At 34.3% G+C, this 10,630-nt stretch overlaps 1 non-coding gene across 1 annotated transcript; it reads left to right on the top strand.

Moving 5' to 3' along the window:
• Positions 1-1,477: 1,477 nt before the first annotated feature.
• Smp_tRNA_02139_Pseudo_TGA.1.1 lies at positions 1,478-1,548 on the top strand. Its single transcript has one exon. It is a non-coding gene (tRNA).
• The last annotated feature ends 9,082 nt before the right edge of the window (positions 1,549-10,630 follow it).

Genomic DNA, 10,630 nt, shown 5'->3' on the forward strand with positions numbered 1-10,630 from the left:
GTGTTACTATCGTAATAAGCATGTGTGTATGCTACTTATGTTGACAGATATAAGTAATATGTAACACCGATCAGAGGTGGAATGCATGGCAGCAGAAGGCTAAGAAGGTCGAGTTGAAGTAAACAGAAAGAGAAATAGAAAAGAATTGTGAAGTGGAAGAATCATGCAGAATGTGAAGGATAATTGACGGAAGGTTTAGAAATGAAATATTTAATCTATGGTTCTCATATTTTATGAAAATATTCTGTAAATTTGTATTAAAAAATAAGGTGCTCGTCCCCACCTTAGTTCTCGTTCACTACAAGCACATCGTTTTGTACGGAAGTGAGCCATTTTATTTCCTACGTTATATATAACTTAAGTATTATACTGAAATAACTGTCTAATTAGGATACAAAAACGTAGGCTATCTTCTCACTGTTACCAATCTAGAAAGAATACGTGTAGGAACTTATGGTCGACAATTATACATAACCTAAATGTTTCTCTCTGTTTGTTAAGGCTATAAATGTATAATACAAATATACAAACTACACTCTGAATACAAAGTCTTTTGAATTTTTTACAATAATACTAAATTAAACTTAGTTTTACTGTTTAAATACAAACCTTAATAAATTTCAGAAGTGTTTATTCTTTCAACCAAGTTGGTGTCATCATCAACAACTGTGTAGTTTCATGACCAGTTCTTCTCAAATTTCAAGTACAAGTTCATATGTTGGTGTTATGAGATAAATAGTATGTATCATCAATCGAAAGTGGAATGTCTGGAGGCAGAAGGTTGAGAAGATCGAAAAGAAGAGAACGAGAACAGAGAGCGATTGGTATGGAAATGAAAGAATAATAAAGTCTGAAACAATTAATGGACATTTTGCAAATGGTTCTCAGATTTTACTAAGAGATTCTGTAATTTAATATTCCATTACATTTGGTTGTTATCACTTGCATTCTTGTTCACTACAATACCTACGATAGAAAACTTACACTACAAATTGAAATCTACCTAATAGTCGCATAAGTTCTGTCAAAAATGAATAGATTTTATAAAATATTGAAACAAGTGAAGCATAGACTGATATTGTATATCAAAGTCACGCAATTAAAACAATAAATAATTCGTTCTGAAAGTAGAAAGTTCAGGTCAGTCTAGTAATGATCATTCTTTTCGCAAACACAGCTCACTCACTTTAACTAGACTATGGTAATTTTTTTGTTCAGAATGGAGTTTATGGAGATTGTAGTAATTTTAATAGTTGTATTCATGAATTCATCCACAAACCCCATTCTGGTCTTAATCATCATGTGCTCACTAGTGACCAGCTTCAAGATGTATTTTCTGGAGCTCTAGTGAGAAGCCGTGACCAGTGAGGTCCATTCTGTGTCGGAGAGAGACAGGTATCTACTTTAGATAATGGATAAATGGTTACTCAACTATTTATAGATTGGTTGAAGTTAGAAATTAACATCGTTGAATGCCTGCCCAGTGGTCTAGAGGTCACGTGTTCGCGCATGAGACTGAAGGTCGTGGGTTCGAATCCCACTTGTGTGATCGTTGATACGCACTGCTGAAGAGTCCCATACTAAGATGAGACGGCCGTCCAGTACTTCTAGGTTTTCAATGGTGGTCTAACATTGATCAATTCATGATCTTCAGAGTAATAATCGATTACATATATATAATAATCACATACAATGAATTCTTTATCGTGAATACCATTGTTAAGAATTCTTTTTCTCTTTGTAATTTCTTTGATGTTAATTCATTTAAATGAAATATTACAGGTATTTGAGTTTAATAAATATGATAAAGAAGGATAAAAATCGACATTTCAAACTAATTAAACTGATCAGTTTATATTTAGCTAAAGATTAAGAAATAAACTACAATGAATTTACCATACTTACTTACGCCTGTTACCCCTCGTGGAGGAGCATAGGCCGCTCACCAGCATTCTCCATCCAACTCTGTCCTGGGCATGAATTTATCATATTCTTCAAATACTGTCGTTACTGTTTTCTTTAAACTTGTAAAGGGAACCAATAGCAAGATAAAACCGTTGTTTACTAAATAAAAAAGAATTGTAACAGAGAATGTAGGTGGTTATGTAATATAGTTGATTTTTCATCTATGGTAGCCTTATTCAAATTGGATTGAAGTTGGACTCTTTAAGTTTCTTAAAGTAAACAACCAGTCAGTAAGCCAACTGCACTACATGTACATCACCCAAATTCACACACCACATTAGTACAATGAGATAAAATTATCAAGATGAATAACGAATTAATAAGAATAGTAAACATAGACAATGTCATTCAAGAGTAATAAATTCACGAAATAAAAAGTATAAGGATTCAAAGGGAGGAACACAAGAAATATATTTGCTCCATTACAACTGATTTTGATTTACATTTACTCGTTGTTTCCAACCATCTGTTACAATATTCATGTGGACCTTGACCAATTAGTTTACATCTTTTGAAATGGTTTAAATCAACAATCATTGTCATTATAGAGTAATGGTATTTATTGGTTTGGTCACCATTTCTTTCCTTTCGAATTATTCCTTCTCCAGTCATCGTTCCGTATTAAGGTAGTTGGTCACAATTACCTCATAGCAAGATTCCTTACCTTATCAACCGATTCACCACCTTTTCTTAGTACTCTACACCGAATCTCAACGTTGATCACTCAATGAGTACAACACCATACGTAAATTGATTGAAATAGGAAATATGAAATAATGAATTTCCATATAAAGGTTAAATAAATTTATATTCTCTGTGAGACTTCAATGTCATGAATTAAATCCAAAGCGAGGAATTGGTTGCACACCACAGAACAGTCATAAAAACCAACTGTACAATATCACTACAAAATCAAGCCCCTTAAATTAACAAACTGTTCGGTACAAACTTATTTATAACATTAACAATTGAGTTACACTGATCACTTCATAGAAATCATTAAACTTTGACTAATATCAATCGTCATTACATAACTCCGCCTGTAGCCCTTCTAGAGTTACTGCCGGTCCCAAGCCCGGGTAAAGGAGGAGGGTTGAACATGGGGTTAGCGACCCCATCCAGTGAAAAAACTAACTCGCTAAAAAAACGCTAACCAGAAAAATGCTGGTGTGCGGCCTATGCTCCTCCACGAGGGGTAACAGGCGTAAGTAAGTAAGTAAGTAAGTAAGTCGCCATTACATCATATTTAATGATGACTATTTTTACATAAGTCACAAATTCTTAGTTCAATACATATGATGATACATTAAGAAGCAAATGGTTCATTTGATTTTTGGAATAATTATAGAAACCCTTGCAAACCATTCTTCTTTATGTTGTAGGTCATGCAAATTAACATTGAACTTTGAAACAACAGTTCAATTTAACGTATACATATAAATGGAAAAACAATGACAGAAAACAACATAACATACATTTGTCTATTACTAACTACTTAATTCAATGTAGAAATAAAGATAACATGACTTAATCATCATATATATACGGAATAGAAATATATGTGACTAAGGTCAAACCAGGTCATTTTATATTCATCATTTATTATTGAATAGAAAATATTTTTAAAGTTTTAGGTACCCAAAACTTAGTTCAATGTGAATTAATTGAACCATGTGAAAAGAATGTTGAAACTTAGGATGATTATTCATTAATTAGTTATAAATAACATATTTATTATTATCAGAAGGGGTTTTTGTGGAGATTTCAGTATTTTCATAGTTGAAAGCATGAGTCAATTGAAGCTAGACCACTATGGAAAACCTGTTGAAAACATTCCCTGATATCGATAGTATTGTGATGCTTCTGTAGTTCTCACACTTGCTAACATCTCCTTTCTATGGTATGTTGATGAGGTGTCTCTTTTTCCAGTCTGTCGGTATTAATTGTTATTCCTCCTGAATCTTCCTGAATAGAACATGAAGCATACTTTCAGCTACTTCTATAACCGACTTTAGTGGTTCAGTTGGTATATTTTCAGATTCTGCTACCTTCCCATTCTTTATTTGTCTGATGACCATCTTGATTTCTTCAATCGTTGGTGGAGCGACATGTAAAGGAATGTTTATGTGTGCTGCTTTGATTGCCGGTAGATTCACTGGGGTTGGTCTATTCAGCAGTTCCTCGAGTATTCTTCCCATCTTTTCCTCTGTTCTTGAATCTGAGTGATTGTCTTTCCTTCTTTGTCCTTGACTGGTCTCTCTGGTTTGCTATATCTACCTGCTAGTTTCTTCGTAGTATCATATAGTTGTTTGATATTCCCTTCTCTTGCAGCTTTTACCGCCGTCGTTGCTAGCTATTCCAAGCATTTCTGTTTGTCGGCTTTAGTGCTCTTCTTCACTTGCTTGTTTGCTTCTGTGTATTCTGCTTGCGCCTTGACATTCTCTGCTCGTGTTCGACTGTTGTTAATGACTCTTTTCTTGTTCTACCTCTCTTGAATCTTGTACAGGGTTCCCATAGAGATCCACTCCTTATTATGATGCTTGTTGCAGCATAGCACATCCTGACGCGTTGAATTTAATGCTTCTGTAGTTGGCGTTAAGTCGCGATTGACTATGATCATCACCACAGGAAGATTACGTATCACCTATTAGGTCGGATTCCTCTGTAGTCCAAAAACCAGAAGAAAGCTGACGGTTGTAATAATATATATTTGTTGGCGATCTCGTAATATCGAAAGGATACCGAGGTCGTGCCAAAGTTTACAAGCGGAACTACTGAGCGTACGCGAGTTCGTGCAAGGTTACAGACAACGGAAAAATGTGTGTATTTTGTACACTTAAACAAACAGGTACAGTAAAACAGTCACTGGTACAATTGGCTATAATAATAATTGTTTCCATTATACCAATCAAGTTCTCGTCATAAAAGTAGGTCACTACACTTCTTTGATCCCTTTCCAGTTTCCTACATAGTAGTTTCTTCTTCTTCCAGGAGATTCTGTAAGGCTTGGAACCTGTTGTTCAGAGTTATTTTGAATATATTGAGTTTGTCAGTGTGCCTGAGGAGGGATGTATTGAACCTTTGTAATGCTGTTCACACAGTTTTCCAATGCTTCTTTCGCTTCAGTTTCATCTTGGCCATCATCAGGTGGTGGTGATCCGGAGCTCTGTCAGCCCCTCTCCTCGTTCTCACATCTTCCATTAGCCTCCTGAAATTTCTAGTGATGCAAATATGATCGATCTGGTTTTGTGTAATGTGATGTGGTGAGAATTATGTAGTTATGTGTATGAGTTTGTGTGAGGATATTGTGCCACCTATAACCAATTTGTTGAATGCCCATAAATTTGCAAATCTCTCACCATTCTCATTTCTATCGTCCAGTCCATGATGTTCCGTGATATCTCCATACTCGGTGTTGTTGACTCCAACTTTGGCATTTAGATCTCCCATCAGGATTGTCAGGTCCTTTCCTTAGCATTTCTCTACGATTGACTAATCGTAGTTGCCGGGATGACTAAAATAGTTCAACCAATCAGTAACTGACTGGATTGATTAAAAGGCAACACAACTAACCTGATGAATGCATATATTATTCATGAACTGCCATTGTTATTAATTATAACTAAATTAGTTCCTTAACGTACAACTACTACTAATAATAATAATAATGTTTCTATTCAGCACAATAAGTTATAGTATACTAAAAAATGCGCAGCACCAATTATACAACATTTCAACAAATGTCTCTTTAATATGCATTCGAATTGTAATTTATTCAATGTTTTCAACAGTAAGTATCTTACGCTCTCACTCAATCATTAAAGTTTTCTGTCAGGTCAGCTGCTACAACTGAATTTTACATCCATCTTCAATTCCAACCTATCTGTCTCCCCTTTTTCATAGGATAGATATATAGGGCTAGTGAAACGTCACTGAGTCCTGGGCAAATCATCCATCGGTCTTAACAGTTTCTAAGTTAGTTGAGAGATCATTGAGCGTTGAATAGAATAATTGACTTCATGCCATAGAATGGCGCATGCTGCAGTGGTTCCAATACTTATTTTTCCAGTCTATTCTTACTAATACATGATGTTATTCTAGTAAGTTTATTTACTATAGCTAGTCACTGAGGTAACCAATTAATCTCGTTTTCACGATAGGATAAGCCAGGTTAGGAATAAATCGCGAGGTGTGACTTCGACGTAAGCTAGAATGTTATACCATTGCCATTCAACCGGGGTACACTGAAAATTCACATAGGTAACCGAGATTAGTGATCTATAGATAAAAAAAGGATGCCGAGAAATTTAGTGTGTTTTTGGACTCTTTCAGTATTTCGTATCACGGCAATGTATAACCCTTTTATAATGGCACACGAACGTATACAGTTATCATTTATAATTAATCAGTCCAAAGAAATATAAAACAGGTAGATTAATTCCATGGTTCACTACAATAGGCAACTCAAACGTTTAAACAAGCTGCTGTAATATCACTTCTCAGATAATCAATAATCGATCGGCGGTAACATTAGAGATTATAAAGTAATCATCAATGACCCATTTGCCTTGTTTCTTTTTAATACACCTCATTGAACATTTTCAGTGTTTAAACCACGAATTGATATTAGCTAGATCAGTAGTGATCACCTATGACCTCTCATCAAGGAGTTGAATACAGGACCTTTGACGTTATATACGAATTTTTAATCTATAGACCACTGAGCCAAGATCCTCTAGTGTAGATATCCAACGTTAATCAATTCCCGATATTGCATGAACATCGCTCATTGTCCAATGTGGATTACTGTCTCACAATCGACATGGTTGACCTTCACTAAATACGGCTTATCAATAATTTATTTTTCTATTATCATCTAAAAAAATGGTAACAAATATTTAAGCTTCAAAGTTATCTTTGATATGATTCTAACCAATAAATTCCATTTTTCAACGAATAATTACTTCCTTAATAATAATAATGAGGTGTGGGTTACTGATATCCACATAAGTAGTATATGGTGATGGTCGGGGATTGAATGTATTTCAGTAGAATATCGATAAGGAGAGGACGGGAACGGCACATATTTTTTTATGAAAATGCCTGAACAATTATAATCGGAGACTATGGACGGATATTGGCAGTAGAAACAGTCAAAATGAGACAATTGTTTGTTATTTTGCAAATTAACTGTTCACTATATGGTTCTCATATTTTAATGAGATGTTCTGTAATGTTGTGCTAAAATACATTCGATTGTCCCCGGTCTTGTCCTCGTCCACTACAATCATGATAATAATAATAATAATAATAATAATAGTATGGTATTATGTTTTCTTCGTCTCATTTTATTAAAAATGACATTTCAGTGAATCAATTTCATTTTTTATTTTGTTATAGACAATTCTCTAATCAATATTTTTGTCAGTATGAACAAAGATAGATGGTGACTAGCAGTGGAATACAGGATGCGTATTTCGTCCTATTTGGGACTCGTCAGCTGGATGTACTTGTATCCCAGAGTTGATAAATGAGAATTGGATGGAATTGTTCGTTGAAACATTTTACCCAAATGATGCTTTGTAATCTATTAAAAGATCAATAAAGAAGGTAATAAATATTAGGAAATTAATATATTAGATTGTATTTAGCGGTAAAGATGTGTCATTTGATTTGAGAATTGCTTGATTACTCCTAGCTATAAACAAATGGAAGGTTTTTTTAAAATACATTATTAGATATTTATGAACTAGATAGATCGAACAACTAGTACATAAACACAATTCAGTGTTAATAATCTGCAAATAAATAAAAGAAAGAGAGAGAGAGAGAAGACGGAACTTTCAGGAGGGTCTTAAAATTCTTAAAGGAAGTGAAAAATATAATACAACAATAATGTTTATATAGTGACCACAATGACTTTAGGAACAAATCAAAAGAAAAAGTAAACGACTAGTGAATAGCAAAGTTCAGTGTGGTAAAGATAAATTAAAAGTTTTTAAAAACTAACTTATTCATTGAAACTACAATTTATCAACATACATAAGAAAAGGGAAGTTACATTATTTGAAGTCTTTCTAACACAGTGCAATACTGATAAACTGGAAAATGAATGGATAAGGAGAGTATTTCATATTAACAATGTTGTATCAAAACATTACTTGAATGATTGATCTTATATCTTTAGATAATTATTTATATCCATAAAATATAATAGAGAGTAGTAAATGACTAACGCTGAATAAATATTGAACTATCCATTTCGGGAGGATTATTTACCGTTACAATGATATAAGTCATTTGTTGTTAGGTTGATAAACGTCATCTACTCAATACATGATTTAATATTGTCAGTTATAATATTATTAAGTTCATTTTATACAAATATACAACCCCTCCCCCCGTAGTTAACGTTTAGATGGGTTTTATTTTGTCCAGCTGTTTCATTCTAGTTCTCAGTTCCTAAGAAATGTGTATATCTGTCCTTAGTCTTTAGAATCGTTAAGTTTTAATTTAAAAAATTCTATCAATCAACAGCTATATCAGTTTTCAAGGGATAAAATAGTTACTCAGTGATCTTTCATTCATAATTCTCTAGATAAGGATTTTTAGAAATTGTAGTAATTTTATTAGTTGAATTCATGAGTCGATTTAAGCTAGACCACTACTGAAGAGTCTCATACTAGGACGAAACGGATGTTCAGTGCTCCCAGGTTTTCAATGTTGGTCTAGTGTAGATGAACCTATGAATTCAATCATTAAAATTCTCTAGATCCTTTTTCTGATAATTTTTTTGGTGTAACTTGCCTACTTACTTACTTACTTACTTACGCCTGTTACCCCTCCTCGAGGAGCATAGGCCGCTCACCAGCATTCTCCATCCAACTCTGTCCTGAGCCTTCCTTTCCAGTTCTTTCTAGTTTCTATTCATCCTTTTCATATCTGCTTCTATTGTGTGTTCTTTGGCTTTCCTCTTTTCCGCTTCCATTCCGGATTCCAAGTAAGGGATTGCACATTGGTGATTTCCTTAATGTATGTTCTATCCACTTCCAACGTCTTTTCCTAATTTCCTCTTCAGATGGAACCTGCTGGTTTGTCCTCTCCCATAAAACGCTGTTGCTGATAGTATCCTGCCAATGGATGTTGAGTATTTTGCGTAGACAACTGTTTATAAATACTTGTACCTTCTTGACGATGGATGTAGTAGTTCTCCACGTTTCAGCTCCATACAGTAGAACTGTCTTGACGTTCGTATTGAAGATTCTCACTTTGAAATTAGTTGACAGTTGTTTGGAGTTCCATATGTTCTCAAATTGTAGAAATTCTGTCCTTGCTTTGCCAGTCCTTGCCTTTACATCTGCATCCGATCCTCCTTGTTTATCAATGATGCTTCCCAGTTACGTGAATGTTTCCACCTCTTCCAGAGTTTCTCCATCAAGTGTGATTGGGTTGGTGTTCTCCGTGTTGTATTTGAGAATCTTGCTTTTTCCTTTGTGAATGTGGAGGCCTATCGATGCAGAGGCTGCTGCTACATTTGCTGTCTTCATCTGCATTTGTTCGTGTGTATGAGAGAGGAGGGCTAGATCATCTGCGAAGTCCAAATCATCTAATTGATTCTGAGATGTCCATTGTATTCCATGTTTCCCCTCAGATGTCGAAGTCTTCATAATCCAGTCAATCACTAGAAGGAAGAGGAATGGGGAGAGTAGATAGCCTTGTCTGACTCCGGTCCTTACTGGAAATGCATCTGTCAGCTGTCCTCCATACACCACATTTTACACTGTATTCCATCGTATGAGTTCTGCATAATGTTGACAACCTTCTACTTACAAATTATTTATTTATCAACTGATTTACTCCTTCTTTATGGTTTAACTTCTTCTAAAGGTCTAATTACATTATTTTCTATAAACTTTAATTTATCAGAGGTCAATTATTCTGTTTTATTTTACTCTATATCAACCAGTTTAAGAGTTTTTTATGAATAAGCTAAACAGAAAATTGACAAGACCCAATTTTTTGTGTGTCTTTTTTATGACTAATTCACTATTCTAAAATCGTTTCTATCAACCCGAATATAGGAATCATTTTGTTTACAGATCGTATGTTGATTATTTTTGTATTATAATTGTTGTTATTTTCCTTACTACTATTATTATTAGTGCCTTAGCAACTTTCCTATCTTGTTTAATCTATATTATCACTGCAACTAGTTCGATATAAAGATTGTGTGACAGACATGTTTTTAGAATGAACACGTGTGTTTATGTTTATGACGTAGTAAAATGAGTAGGTAGACAGATAATATGGTAAACACATGACTGTTAAAAAAAATATGTGTACAAAATTTTGAAAAAACAATTTTTCGAAGGAACATACCAGTAATGATAGTGGTAGTGTTCAAATTTTAACTATTGTTACATGGTATTTTTGGGGAGGCAAAACCCTACTCACACGTCCTCGTTGTACCTCCTGGATCATGGCAGTGATCCCATGTACTAACGTGAGCGGTAAAACGAATGGTAGAGATCGGCTTAATCAACCACTCTACCTATACCCACAAATGATTACAATTGCTACAAAGAATCATTGCATAATTAATGTTGGTTCAAAAAGAAAGAATGAGTCTGCCCAAAAAATGAATGAATGATATAATGGTTCTGCG

This window comes from Schistosoma mansoni, chromosome W, assembly GCF_000237925.1.
Source record: "Schistosoma mansoni strain Puerto Rico chromosome W, complete genome".
Taxonomy (NCBI): domain Eukaryota; kingdom Metazoa; phylum Platyhelminthes; class Trematoda; order Strigeidida; family Schistosomatidae; genus Schistosoma; species Schistosoma mansoni.